The sequence below is a fragment of the Schistocerca cancellata genome, chromosome 2 (assembly GCF_023864275.1).
Source record: "Schistocerca cancellata isolate TAMUIC-IGC-003103 chromosome 2, iqSchCanc2.1, whole genome shotgun sequence".
In the NCBI taxonomy this organism is placed as follows: domain Eukaryota; kingdom Metazoa; phylum Arthropoda; class Insecta; order Orthoptera; family Acrididae; genus Schistocerca; species Schistocerca cancellata.
Window position 1 is genome coordinate 750,779,292 of NC_064627.1, and position 15,078 is coordinate 750,794,369.

The following is a 15,078-nucleotide window of genomic DNA, read 5'->3' on the forward strand; positions in this document are numbered from 1 at the left end:
AGGCTGACCCTTGACAGGATGTTCGACGGGCGTTTCATAGGACGTGGAGGACGCATAAATTGGCCAGCCCGTTCTCCTGATCTTACACCTCTGGACTTCTTTCTGTGGGGTACGTTAAAGGAGAATGTGTACCGTGATGTGCCTACAACCCCAGAGGATATGAAACAAAGTATTGTGGTAGCCTGCGGCGACATTACACCAGATGTACTGCGGCGTGTACGACATTCATTAGGCCAGAGATTGCAATTGTGTGCAGCAAATGATGGCCACCACATTGAACATCTATTGGCCTGACATGTCGGGACACACTCTATTCCACTCCGTAATTGAAAACGGAAACCACGTGTGTACGTGTACCTCACCCCTCAAGGTAATGTACATGTGCGTCAGTGAAAAAGACCAATAAAAAGGTGTTAGCATGTGGACGTAATGTGCTGTTCCAGTCTCTTCTGTACCTAAGATCCATCACCGTTCCCTTTGAATCCCTACGTAATTCGGTGCTCTCCGATACACACGATCGAACAGCGGAGGAGTGGACCTCAAGCGTCAACTTTAGGTTACAATATCTCCGGAAGTAATTAACATTGTACAATGCAACAAACGGCACTGATTACGTATTTGTTTATATGTTCAGCTGTGCTAACAAAACTAACGGGGTTCCATTTAAAAAAACGTAGGTTTGTGTTAAAAAACATACTTCCGTGCCTTTTTGTATGGTTTGTATTAACCAATTACACTAGCCCCTCTCCTCACGTTCGCCCAGTGGAATCGATTCGTCAGTATTTGATGTGGTTTACGAAATACTCGTATATCCAGCGATAATGTTAGGTGACTCACCCCCTATATATATTGCCAATTCTTTGCTGGAAGTTACCATCCGATTCTTATTTTGACGTTGGTTTATCAATGATTTGGGCCTCTTTCACTTATGAAGATGACAGGTTGAACTGTTGAACCCGGTAAACTGAAACAAATATATCTTTGTTGAAGTATTCTGCAGCTGCTGAACTACAGCTGTTAACAAAAAAATAACGAATTAATTGTTCCACATCTGGAAGTGGCAGCGCTGAGACACGACGAAGCAAGATGTAGACCTGTAAGTGGCATAGACATAAAATACTAGCAAATAAAATTTGTAATGCTCAACCAACAGCAACAATGGCGGTGAATGCCGGCCGCTGTGGCCGAGTGGTTCTAGGTGTTTCAGCTCGGAACCGCGCTGCTGCTACGGTCGCAAGTTCGAATCCTGCCTCGGGCATGGATGTGTGTGATGTCCTTAGATTAGTTAGGTTTAAGTAGTTCTAAAACTAAGGGACTGATGACCTCAGATGTTAAGTCCCATAGTGCTTAGAGCCATCTGAATTCAGGGACTGTTCCCAAACAATACGAAATGGGAGGAAGAGGTTAATTGTACTCACTGTTTTAACTTTTGTTTTGACGTCTATATATCCATCCCTCTCAAAAGACGATTTTCGTGCTGAGTTTCAGAAGGATCTGTGATTCAGCAGTTATTGTAGTGTACATCTGTGTGTTCAGAATCAGTGTTATGTTTCTACAAAATATACTTTCTGTGTTCTGCAAGCTATATTAAAAGTTATCTTCAAATTTACTTAAATGCCATTTATATATCGTGTGACTTTGTGGCGAACCAAGTGCCGTGGCTACACCTCAAAGGTGACGAACGAGTGAGATCGGGACTTCCCCGTCGCTCAGTCCAAGACCGAGCTGGCCACGCCTCATATCTACACAGGCACCTAGACAAAGCATTGACAATAATCAACAGTAAAATTATAATTAAAAAAATTGATATGATTTTAACCCATCTCGCAAAGTATTACGACATTATTGAAATAGGCTCATAGGTCGCTAATGACAGGAGCATTGTTATTTGAGCTTCTTTATTGCATTGCACGATTCAGGCGTAATGCAATAAAGAAGTTCAGCTAACATCTTGTGCCTGATATTAGTGACTTATCGGTACTGGTTATGGTCACAAACTTTATACACGACTTTTTGTCATACCTGAAATCATGCCAATGTAATATACATTGAGATTCAGTATGATTCACTAATTATCTTTCAAAAAAATTTATATTTTACGAAATTTCAAAAACCCGTAATGCTGATGATACAAAGCTGTAATTTAGGATGTATTGTCTGTTTTACATGAAAACATGATGCAGAAAATTTCAATTATCGAGTTATTTTTGTACTGAAATTGGTAAAATCATGATACCACAGTTAGCCTATAGAAAGAAGTTACAATAATGAAATTACCGCACTGTAGTAAAAAGACGTAATAAACTGTATCATGTCTCTAAAGATTTATTCGACTTTCCAGAGGTACAGACGGTAGAATGTAGACATTTCAGAGGTCACAATATACACTTGGTTCCTTTACAAAAATTGTAGATGTAATTTAAGAGTAATCCAACTGAAAGTTCCACAGATTACATAGAATACAGTACTGCTCATAGAGAACTTTGGATAGTCGCTAGTTTTAACCCAACAAAGATATATGAAGTTTTGTAGTCGAATAGGGTGCTACGGGAGCACTGCCGCAGGAACTCGAGGCGTTATAACAACAGGTGTTCTGTTTGCACACCGCTCCGAAGCAACACCAAAGGTTTAAAAGGACCACCGCGACGGTGTACAGAAGTTATCCGATCATCATCAGCCGCTTGTAATGTATCTCCCTGCGCTTCAAAATATGCAGTATTTCTATCCTCCCCCTTGAACGACAGACCTCGGATGGCAGTAAAAACGGCTGTCTTGAGTGTTTTTCGATCGAATTGATTGTCACGTATATTTCGTGTAAATGTGTAAATGTCAGCTTCCAAGGGTTAAAAATTTACTGGAAAGCCCGTGTTTCAATTTCGCTCGTTTTATATTGTGTAACGTTTGTAGTGTTGTAGAGAACCGCGTGCCAATTAGCGTAGCTTATTCACCAGTTTCAAGGCTAAAAATTAACTTTACGTACTTAATTAACAGATGGAGTGGTAACTAGCAATACCGCGAACTAAGAGTAGAAGCCGTTTCCGAACTGGATCGAGAATCGATTAAGACAGAAAAACTTTAATCAATTGCAAAAATTTTAATTGTGTGTGTGTGTGTGTGTGTGTGTGTGTGTGTGTGTGTGTGTGTGTATGTGTATGTGTGTGAACTTTCTTGAATGTACTCATTTGTTAAACGGGAATGGACTTACATTTGTAGTAGCTGACACCTATGTATTATACTCAGAGAGATAGAACATATGTTAGTTCCGGCGAGCTCAGCTGTGGAGGATTTGTAGAATGGAGACCATGGGTCGCACGTTCTCCATCGCTTTCTGGCTGTCCACACAAATAATTATCAGCCTCCTGTAAACGACAGTGGTATTTAAAAACCGTACGAAAAATCCAGCTTCCAGCAGACTCAAACTTAATGACAATAGATAGCCAACCGTCAGTAAATTATTTATTAGAAATAAACCCGCCATCCAACATATGTATCTTATTTTCTGCGTGGCCCAGCGGTTATAGGCACTTCAGTGTGGAACCGAGCGACCGCTACGGTCGCAGGTTCGAATCCTGCCTCGGGCATGGATGTGTGTGATGTTCTTAGGTTAGTTAGGTTGAAGTAGTTCTAAGTTCTAGGGGACTGATGACCTCAGATGTTAAGTCGCATAATGCTCAGAGCCATTTGAACCAAATATGTATTTTTGTACGAGAAATGATCTAGGTGTTCCCATACGCTACATCACACTTTTTCTCGGCCACTTTCGGTTTGAAAACAGGGAATTTATTGTGGTACGTTGTAGAATATTCACATGTCAGCCGTTACACTGTCATGAAGTTACGGCGGGTGGCTGCGCTATACGTAACCTTCAAAATGGCGTCCGTATCGGTGCATTCCAAACCGAGAGCTGTCACTGGGTTTCTTTTGCGGGAAAACCAGAGCATTGCAGATACTCATAGGTGTCTGCAGTATGTCTACGGAGACCTGACAGTGAACAAAAGCACGGTGAGTCGCTGGGCGAGACGTCGGTCACGCAAACCTGTACGATCTCCCGCGTCCACACACGCAGCTGTGAACCTACAGTGTTGGAACGTGCGGACGCTCTCATTCGAGATGAATGACGGACCACAGTCAAACACCTCTCTGCACAACTGGACGCCGCACGAGTTCACCAGTTGGGGTACTCAAAGGTGGGTGCCCTCTGGGTTCCTCGACGCCTCACAGAAGACCATAAAGAGCAACGAATGACCATCTGTGCGATATTGCTTGCTCTTTACGCACTGATCGTGAAAATTTTTTGTCGAACGTCGTCACAAGTGGTGAAACATGGATTCAAAATGGTTCAAATGGCTCTGGGCACTATGGGACTTAACATCTGAGGTCATCAGTCCCCTAGATGTAGAACTAGTTAAACCTAATTAACCTAAGGGTATCACACACATCCATGCCCTGGACAGGATTCGAACCTGCGATCGTAACGGTCACACGGTTCCGGACTGAAGCGCCTAGAACAGCTCGTCCACACCGGCCGGCTGGATTCAACAGTTCGAACTGCAAACAAAATGGCAGTTCCTTGAGTGGTGCCACTTTAATTTTCCTCCGAAGAAAAAGTTCAAAGCCGTATACTCAGCAGGTGAAATCTTGACGACGTTCTTTGGGGGCTCTGAAGAGTTTATTCTGTTCAGTGTCTTCCCTCATGGTGAAAAAACAAGTCCGATGTGTACTGTGCTACCTCCAGGAAACTGAAGAAATGACTTCAGCGTGTCCGTCACCACAAAAATGCTAGCGAACTTCTTCTCCATGACAGCTCAAGGCATCTCACAAGTCTACACTCCCGAGAAGACCTCACAAGACTTCACTGAACTGTTCTTCCTCGTTTACCCTCCATTCTGGACCCCGTACCTTCCGACTTCCATCTGCTCGGCCCAGTGAAGGCTGCACTGCGTGGGAATTAGTACGTGGATGATGGGGAGATTATTGATGCACCGAGACGTTGGCTCCGACACTAACCAGCAGAGTGGTACCATATGGGCATACTGGCCCTTCCAGTAATGTGGCTTAAGGCCACCGCATTGTACGGAGATATGTCGAAAAATATGGTTTTGTTTCCAAAAGAGATGGGAATAATATAGCGCACTGGAATCGTGAATAAAACCAACCTGCTGTCAGAAAATATTGTTGTATTACTTACTGAACGCCCCTTGTTGTTCCTTAACACCCCAGGTGGATACCAATGATTATTATTAGGTATTTGCGATGCCAGTTAGCTCAGTGTATTCCTAGATGTAATGTAGAGAGATAATTTGCCGTACTGACTTACTTCCATCACTTATCGCTATTCGGCAGGCGATTGTTTCATTGTTTCTGATTTGTTGAGGCACCGTAGGGAGACATAATCAATGAGGCGTAGATTTGCTATTTGTACTGACCGCAGCAGGTAACCAAATTTTGTAAAGGGATTCTCACTGTGCGGGAAGTGTGTACAGACACATGTACGACTCCCCTGTCGTTATCATAACGGCACTGGAATGGAGTGAATTAAATTGGGGTGTGTGCCTTAGTGTTCGCTCAACTGTTACGAGGGGTATACACTTCCTACAGTATACGATTTCCTTCACCATGATGGTTCGAATGGCTCTAAGCACTATGGGGCTTAACATCATAGGTCATCAGTCCCTTAGGCTTAGAACTACTTGAACCTATCTAACCTAAGGACTTCACAAACATCCATGCCCGAGACAAGATTCTAACCTGCGGTCGTAGCGGTAGCGCGGTTCCGGACTGAAGCGCCTAGAACCGCTCGCCTACAGCAGCCGGCTTCCTACACCATGAGGCAAGCCGTTGCTTTTGTCTATACGCTAATATCCCCCCTGTAGCTATAGTTCACAGTGAAATGGCTCTGTTTCATTCGTATTTCTTTACGTTAGTATTAGGCTCATTTAGTAACATTACTATTGATGTGGTCGGTAAAAAAATCTTTAACTGACCGAAAACCAGTATGGAGCTAAAAGGCTATGTTTACAGGTCTTCCACGAGATATTCGGGTGCAATTGAATGAATCGTGATGTAGTCCAGAATTGTCAAGTTTTCAGACGGCGTAACTATGCGGTCTAATTGGCTGCATTTTGCTAGTATCAGCATTCCTTAATGATGCGTTTGAAGACGCTTTGTTGGTTAAACTACCTAATATTTTTTTCATCTACTAACATAGCTGTCAGCAGTGAGGTGTTATTTGCTAATGTTGCTCTTGGGCTGATTGATTTTACTTTATCTTTGTTTGGGGAACTTTCGCGTGTTAGGAATGTTTGCGGTACTAAGAGGTTGACTATGGAAGAAAGAGAGAGAGAGAGGGGGGGGGGGGGGGAGAAAGAGATGATTGTGCTACTGTCCGTTGTTCACTGTGCCTACATCTGTAAATTTAAATAACAAGATACATTTTGTAGAAAACGTGACTTTTCCATTTTATTGGGTAATCATACTGTGAGTGGCTGCTTCGTATCGTGCTGCTGATGGGCCACGTGATCAACCTAATTAGCCCTACAATTTGCACTAGCTCCTCTGGAAGTACGCATAAAAATGAAGCAGATGATTGCAGTTGCTGAAGAACTGGATGATTTATTCGAGAGAAGGAGCTTCACAAGTCAATAACGCGTTAGTCCACCTGTGGCCCTTATGCAAGCAGTTATTCGGCTTGGCATCAATTAATAGAGTTTCTGTATGTCCTCCTGATGGATACGGTGCAAATTCTGTCCAATTGGTGCGTTAGGTCGTCAAAATTCAGAGGAAGTTAAACAGCCCTGCCCATAAAGCTCCAAATGTTCTCAGTTGGTTGACATCCGACGACCTTACTGGTCAAGGTAGGGTTTGGCAAGCACTAAGACAAGCAGTAGACACTTTCGCCTCTTGCGGGCGGGAATTATGTTCCTGGAACTTAAGCCCAAGATGGCGTGTAGTACAACAAAACGAGGCGCAGAAGCTCGGTGACGTACCTCTGTGCTGTAAGGGTGCCACGGATGACACCCAAAGGGATCCTGCTACGGAAAGAAACGGTTGTTGGGCTGTACGGCGCGCGACAGTCAGGTTGCCGCTGTCCGAGGCGTCTCCAGACGTGTCTTCTCTGGTTATCGCGGTTCACTTCTAAGCAGGACTCATCACTAAAGATAATTCCACTCCAGTCAATCAGATTCCAGCCGAAGACGTCGTTGGAGACGTTCCGGTCAGCGGTGGGTGGAATACCAACCAAACTACCACCAGCCATACGGCCCGACATCAAAGAGTGACGGTGTGGGATGACATTTCTATTCACAGTATGACCCCTTTGGTTGGCATCCGTGGCAGCCTTAAAGCACAACGGTACATCGACAATATTCTACACCTCATTTTGTTGCCCTTCATGGCAAAACCTCCCGGTCTTACATTTCAGCAAGATAATGCCCGCCCTACTTTGGCCACCAAGTTCGCCGAACCACTCTGCAGCTGAGAATGTTTTGAGCATTATGAGCAGCGCCCTCCAATCGTCTCGGGATTTTGAAGATCAAAAGCGCCAATTAGACACAATCTGGCATGATAGCACACAGGAGGACATCTAGCAATTCTGTCTATCAATGGCAAGCCGATTATCTGCTGGCACGAGGTGGAGCAACGCATTACTGACTTGCTCAATGTGTGAAGCTCTTTATCTTGTATGAATAATGCAATTTTTGTGAAGTTGTAATCATCTGTTTGTTTGTGCGTTTACAGCACATCTACCGATTTCGGTCCCATTCGATTAATTTCACCCGGGTGCATTGTTTTTGTCTTATAGTGTGCTTCCTTTTTTTTCTTCATAGTCAGCCGGCCGCTGTGGTCGAGCGTTTTTAGGAGTTTCAGTCTGGAACCACGCGGCTGCTGCGGTCACAGGTTCGAATCCTGCCTCGGGCATGGATGTGTGTGATGTCCTTAGGTTAGTTAGGTTTAAGTAGTTCTAAGTCTAGGGGACTGATGACTTCAGATGTTAGGTCCCTTAGTGCTTAGAGCCATTTAAACCATTTTCTCTTCATAGTCAGATTGCTGTCAATTATGTGCAATTTCGGACCCGCGAGCACTTTGCTCCATTGTGAAGACAGGTGTTCTGTATACAGATATATAATCGATGATGAAGCTCGTGCCTTCGCGAGCATGCCTGGAGTTATTGTGTAGATAAGTGTGGCTACGCGGTGTCGGAGTTGATCAGAAGTTGATTTAAGTGAAGGCATGCACGGCTTCTTCCACGAACCCCAGTAAAATGAGAAACCACGTACCGTGACATGAGGTGACCTCGGAGGCTTTCACCCCCTGCGATCGATCCACTGCTGAGGCAGCTCGTATTACTGAACAGCAAAAACACTGCATGATCAATGTTAAAGGCTTCCAGGGGCAACAAAATTTGGTTTTCAGCGTTTCGAATAACTGCTGGCCGAATTTCAAAATTAAAAATATTGTCATTAACTACTCATTGTGAGGTATAATCTTTAATTAGATAGGTAACGCAAGAACACATTTAGAAACTGTTTATATGTCTTTAGCAGTGTAACTTACGGCACACTAGTATCACAGCTTATTCTCATCCAGTACTTTGATAATGTGAGCACTTAGTGATTTCCAAGAAAATGTAGATATAATTTCAAACTTTTGCTAAATTTTCTCTTTAGTCTATGGGTGAATGAACCAAAAGTAATAAAACGAACATAATTCAACGATTGAGGTTTTACACGCCAAACGTTAAATGTATAACGCATTTCTCATTTGTAGAGTAACCAACCGTTTGAAACTGTTTTACAGGTGCGAGTTCTATTCTTTAAATAATTGGAGAGGGGGGGGGGGAGCGGTGGGAGAGGTTTGCTGAATGTTAAGAAATGCTCTTACATGAAAACGAAAGTGTGGTCGTGGTTCGCTATGATGAAAAATATTTCTGCCATGTTCTCGCAACTGCGGAAAAAACCGAACTGTGAAACTTCTCCTTTCGTAAGGGTGGGTGGGGGGGGGGGATAAGGAAGGAGCGGTGTTATCGGCGTTAAACTAATTTTGATCAGTAGACCCAGAAGGACGCCATTGTATCCGTGGCTGAAACGTTGGTTTCTCTAGAGAAGGTTTTGTTACAATATGATACGTCAACCAACTTTGAAGTGTCTGTCAGATGCTCGACTAAGTGGGAGAAAATTACAGACAAATCTTATTTAATGTGTCTACGAGAATTGTATCCAGATACAACAGATATAACCACTAAAAGTTCCCAGATAAAGCAGATTAAAGCACAGATGATGTCAATACAGACAAGAAAACAAGCGGATCTGAAAATGAGGTCAAGAGCTGAAGGTATTATCCAAGACCAGAGTGCCTCATTCTGCCACCCAATCCGAACATCGAAAAGGTCAAGAAACAAAATAACTGAGAAACTGAAGGTAGATCCGAGGCAATACAACAGCAGACTGATATCAAAAGAGAGGTACTGAACTTTTCTGTGAGTTAAATGTTGCAGTCGACGTGGACGAGGCCCTGGAACCAGTTTTTCTGGATGATACTGATGACGTGCTGACGCAAGAAGACAACATTTCTCTCAGCGAAGAATTTACAGAGGAGGAAACATATAAAGCGCTATTGAGAATCCCGAAAGAAAAGTCACCAGGAACCGATTGCATACCAGATAAATTTAACTCACTTACTGGAACATACTAAAAGATGAGCTAATTAACTTATTCAGTGATGCTTGGGATGTCCAGCTGCTTCCTACAAACATCCAAGAGGGGCTCATCGTACTGATACCACAGAAATACCAGACAACAGACTTCGAATCCCTTAGGCCAATAACCTTGATCACTACGAAATACAATCTAGCAGTGAACGCAAGTTTAAGGAAGGTAATGAAAAACGCGATAGGCGTTACCAAATGTGCGCAGTCCCTGGGCGCAATATAACTGGCGCCATGAGTTGCTAGTCAGACATAATACCCACTAAGGATATCTGTAAAACAAGGGGTTCTGTAGTATCTATTGGTTTTACGAAAACTTTCGACCGGATCTCTCACAGTTATCTGCCAGAAGCAATGAGGAAGTTTGGTATATTCAAGAAATTCTCCCAATTTTCCAGACTCATTTTACAAGGAACTCGGGCCAACATCACAGTCAGTGGGAAACAAACAGTGCCATTCCATATAAAGCGATCAGTCCATCAGGGTTGCCCCTACCGATGGACCTATATGCAAATGCGGTAAAACCTCTCCTAAGTAAACTTAACAGCTCACCCCCAGACATGATCTTACTAGAAAGGAAAATAGTATGTCGAATATTTGCAGATGATCTGAGAATATTTTTATCAGGATAACACCAGTTACCGAGCGAAAAGCATATACTGAACACTTACTGTGTGGCAACAGGACCCATAATGAACTGTAACAAATCCAAAATAATGAACATAGGGAAACGGTTACTGTTGCAAGAACAACAATGGTTACCCACGGCAACAAAGTACGACGTCTAGGGCTAGATCTGGTGTCAGACGTACAAAAGATGCAGACTATCAACTGGCAATCGATGTTCAACCAAGTTAAGACCATCAAAGTCTCGATATGGTCCAGCAAATAAAGAACGTGACTGAGATCATACTACAGAAAGTGTATTACATAGCGTCCATTTTTTCCACTACCCTCGTCAATAGCCAATAGTCTACTCTCAGCGATTGGATATTTCGTATTCCGTGGAAATACACACATCAAAAAATGAATCTGCATCATCCTGGTACCCAGAACTCCTGAAGATAGACGTTGACTGTGGCTGTTGTAAGGTGTCAGGCAAATCCAAAACCTTCCATGAAAACCCTTACATGATAAGCATATCCAGTAGTATGTCACACAGCTCAAAATAAATCGTGACATTAAATTAACCAAAGTAATACCGGTAACGAGTGAGCAAATGGAATACCACAAACTAACACAAGAATGCCTAAATGAATCCCATACCTTCCCACCGTGAGACAGACGCAGTTCCGAGGGGAGAAACGAGAACAGAAGCCGAGAGCAGAACCGTGTTAAGCTAGACGGCCCTACGATAAGGGACAGACACCCACGTCGCTAGCTAACCACCAGGGCAACCCCCCAGCCCAAGTTAAAAGCTAGAGCCCTCCAGAAGAACAGTATAGATGTTACGATAACACTAAAAGGTCCACATCGGCCGCAAGTTTTAGCGTGACACTTTTTCGCGTCTCTGTTACGTTGCAAACGTTAAAAACATTGCCCCACCACGAAAAGTATAACGTTTCTCATTGGATAGACAGAATTTTTGTAGGCGGAGCTTAAGGTTAACATTGAGACCGTGATTAGTCAGATGAAAACACAGCCAGATAGTTTTTTTTTAAACCAACTTTGGTAAATTGTAGTAAGGAGAAGTTAGGAAAGAGTTGCTTCCGAGACAGCGAGCTGTATGGAGCTGCGCCGGCCGCCGCCCCCTGACGAACACCGACAAGGTAATGAACGCACACGATGCCACATTTTTGAGAGCATAAGGCTTCACTCAGACCTGCAGAAGTCTCATCTGTTACACCCCCGTTTTGCGTAATACTAGTGTCGATCGTCAATTAAAGCTCATGGTATTCACATTTGCTACGTAAGTTAAAATCAGAAACGTGATGATTTTTATGTTATATAATTATTGAAAAGCCACATCAGCCACTGTAATTTACGAAAAGTTAGAAAAGTAATTAAAGATAATTGAGGGTCACTGTAGACCATTTTGATAGTTTTCTCTTTTGTGAAACTTAATTTAAACCTAGATTATAGATGTGATATGGCGTAGGTCATCTTTTGATCCATTGTAGAACTTGGAAACCCATTCAGGGAATATTCGTTCACGTTTTTGTTGAACGCTTTTGGTTTTTATCATCCTGTATTAAAACATTTCCTATTATCAATAGTGCAATTTATAAACAATTTGTGAGTAGAATAAAATTTCCTATGGTGAACTTAACTGCTTTTTCGACGTTATTTTACCAGCTAACTAAAAATAGGAAAGCCTTGAACCCCTTCCACTAAATTTAATTAGTATTAAGATTCTTTTACAGGGAGTGCAGTGGAGTTGACGCTGAAATCATTAAGTATTTGGTTATATCATCGCCAGTCTCACTGAACTCTTCTGAACTCTACATGTCATGTGTGGTCTGGCGTCTCCTTACCAGCAACAGGTCCCAGGTTCAAACTAGTCAATTCCCTAAAAAACACACTCAGAGCGTCGTTGCGACCTAGAGCAACAGAAACCACGCAGAATGTTAGAGAATCTCTGTCCATCATCATGTTGGGTCTCTACCTCAATTCGGTCAAGGTCTCGATCTGCCATTGCTAATCTTTCCGAATCCCTTATTTTCTGTTTTAAAAGCTATTCACGCGCACTACTTCGTGTCAACATGCGCTCATACGATCTCACGCATTTCATAAACTTTTTGTACACACGACTTGACAATCCATTCACTTGCTTGTTGGGTCAGAAGCAACTTGTCAACGATGTATCCGCCACCTGTGCGCTTGCATTGGAGAGAAAACATAATTCTAACAATATTAAAATTCATAACTTAATTATGCTATTGTCTCTGCTAGAATGTCTCACATTCTATTGAATACTTTCTTACTATCTATCGCTGCAGCTACTGTTTTCGACTATTTATAACTTTAAGAAAAAAATTTTGTTACAAAAATTTTTCAACACCATATTTTTCTGACCTAGTTAGGCATGTGGTCGACCTTCAATCATGGTATTTTACCATCCTGGCAGGGTCGCCTTTCTCTAACATTCTGCGTGGTGTCTGTTTGTTCTAAGTCGTGTCTTCGTACCACTTTTGCGCAACGACGCTCTTGAGTGTGTTTTTTAGGGAATTGGCTAGTTTGAACCATGGACCTGTTGCTGGTCAGGAGACGCCAGACCACACATGACATGTAGAGTTCAGAAGAGTTCAGTGAGACTGGCGATGATATAACCAAATACTTAATGATTTCAGCGTCAACTCCACTGCACTCCCTGTAAAAGAATCTTAATACTAATTAAATTTAGTGGAAGGGGTTCAAGGCTTTCCTATTTTTAGTTAGCTGGTAAAATAACGTCGAAAAAGCAGTTAAGTTCACCATAGGAAATTTTATTCTACTCACAAATTGTTTATAAATTGCACTATTGATAATAGGAAATGTTTTAATACAGGATGATAAAAACCAAAAGCGTTCAACAAAAACGTGAACGAATATACCCTGAATGGGTTTCCAAGTTCTACAATGGATCAAAAGATGACCTACGCCATATCACATCTATAATCTAGGTTTAAATTAAGTTTCACAAAAGAGAAAACTATCAAAATGGTCTACAGTGACCCTCAATTATCTTTAATTACTTTTCTAACTTTTCGTAAATTACAGTGGCTGATGTGGCTTTTCAATAATTATATAACATAAAAATCATCACGTTTCTGATTTTAACTTACGTAGCAAATGTGAATACCATGAGCTTTAATTGACGATCGACACTAGTATTACGCAAAACGGGGGTGTAACAGATGAGACTTCTGCAGTTCTGAGTGAAGCGTTATGCGCTCAAAAATGCGGCATCGCATGCGTTCATCACCTTGTCGGTGTTCGTCAGGGGGCGGCGGCGAGCGCAGCTCCATACAGCTCGCTGTCTCGGAAGCAACTCTCTCCTAACTTCTCCTTACTACAATATACCTAAGTTGGTTTAAAAAAAAAACTATCTGGCTGTGATTTCATCTGACCAATCAGGGTCTCAATGTTAACCTTAAGCTCCGCCTACAAAAATTCTGTCTATCCAATGAGAAACGTTATACTTTTCACGGTGGGGCAATGTTTTTTAAGTTTGCAACGTAACAGATACTCGAAAAAGTCTCACACTAAATCTTGCAGCTGGTGTGACCCTTTTAGTGTTATCATAAGATCTATACTGTTCTTCTGGAGGGCTCTGCTTTTAACATGGGCTGGGGGGTGGTCCTAGCGGTTACTTTTCGTGGTGGGGCAATGTTTTTAAAGTTTTCAACGTAACAGATACTCGAAAAAGTCTCACACTAAATCTTGCAGCTGGTGAGGCCCTTTTAGTGTTATCATAAGATCTATACTGTTCTTCTGGAGGGCTCTGCTTTTAACATGGGCTGGGGGGTGGTCCTAGCGGTTACTTTTCGTGGTGGGGCAGTGTTTTTAAAGTTTTCAACGTAACAGATACTCGAAAAAGTCTCACACTAAATCTTGCAGCTGGTGTGGCCCTTTTAGTGTTATCGTAAGATCTATACTGTTCTTCTGGAGGGCTCTGCTTTTAACATGGGCTGGGGGGTGGTCCTAGCGGTTACTTTTCGTGGTGGGGCAGTGTTTTTAAAGTTTTCAACGTAACAGATACTCGAAAAAGTCTCACACTAAATCTTGCAGCTGGTGTGGCCCTTTTAGTGTTATCGTAAGATCTATACTGTTCTTCTGGAGGGCTCTACTTTTAACATGGGCTGGGGGGTGGTCCTAGCGGTTACTTTTCGTGGTGGGGTAATATTTTTATCGTTTGCAACGTATCAGAGACGCCAAAAAGTCTCACGCTAAAACTTGCGGCTGGTGTAGCCCTTTTAGTGTTATCATAAGATCTATACTGTTCTTCTGGAGGGCTCTAGCTTTTAACATGGGCTTGCATGTGGTCCTGGTGGTTAGCTGGAGACGTGGGTGTCCATCCCTTATCGTAGGGCCTTCTAGCTTAACACGGTTCTGCTCTCGGCTTCTGTTCTCGTTTCTCCCCTCGGAACTGCGTCTGTCTCATGGTGGGAAGGTATGGCATGCATTTAGGCATTCTTGTGTTAGTCTGTGTTATTCCATTTGCTCACTCATTACTCGGATTACTTTGGTTAATTTAATGTCACGATTTATTCGGAGCTATGTGGCATACTACTGGATTTGCTTATCATGTCAGGGTTTTCATGGAAGGTGTTGGATTTGCCTGACACCTGACAATGTTGTATCACAGATACGGTCTTTTGACAGTTCAGAGATGTCACTAAATCCGCTCAAAGATGTAAACAACCATGCATGAGCAGCGGCTATTAGACGGTGGG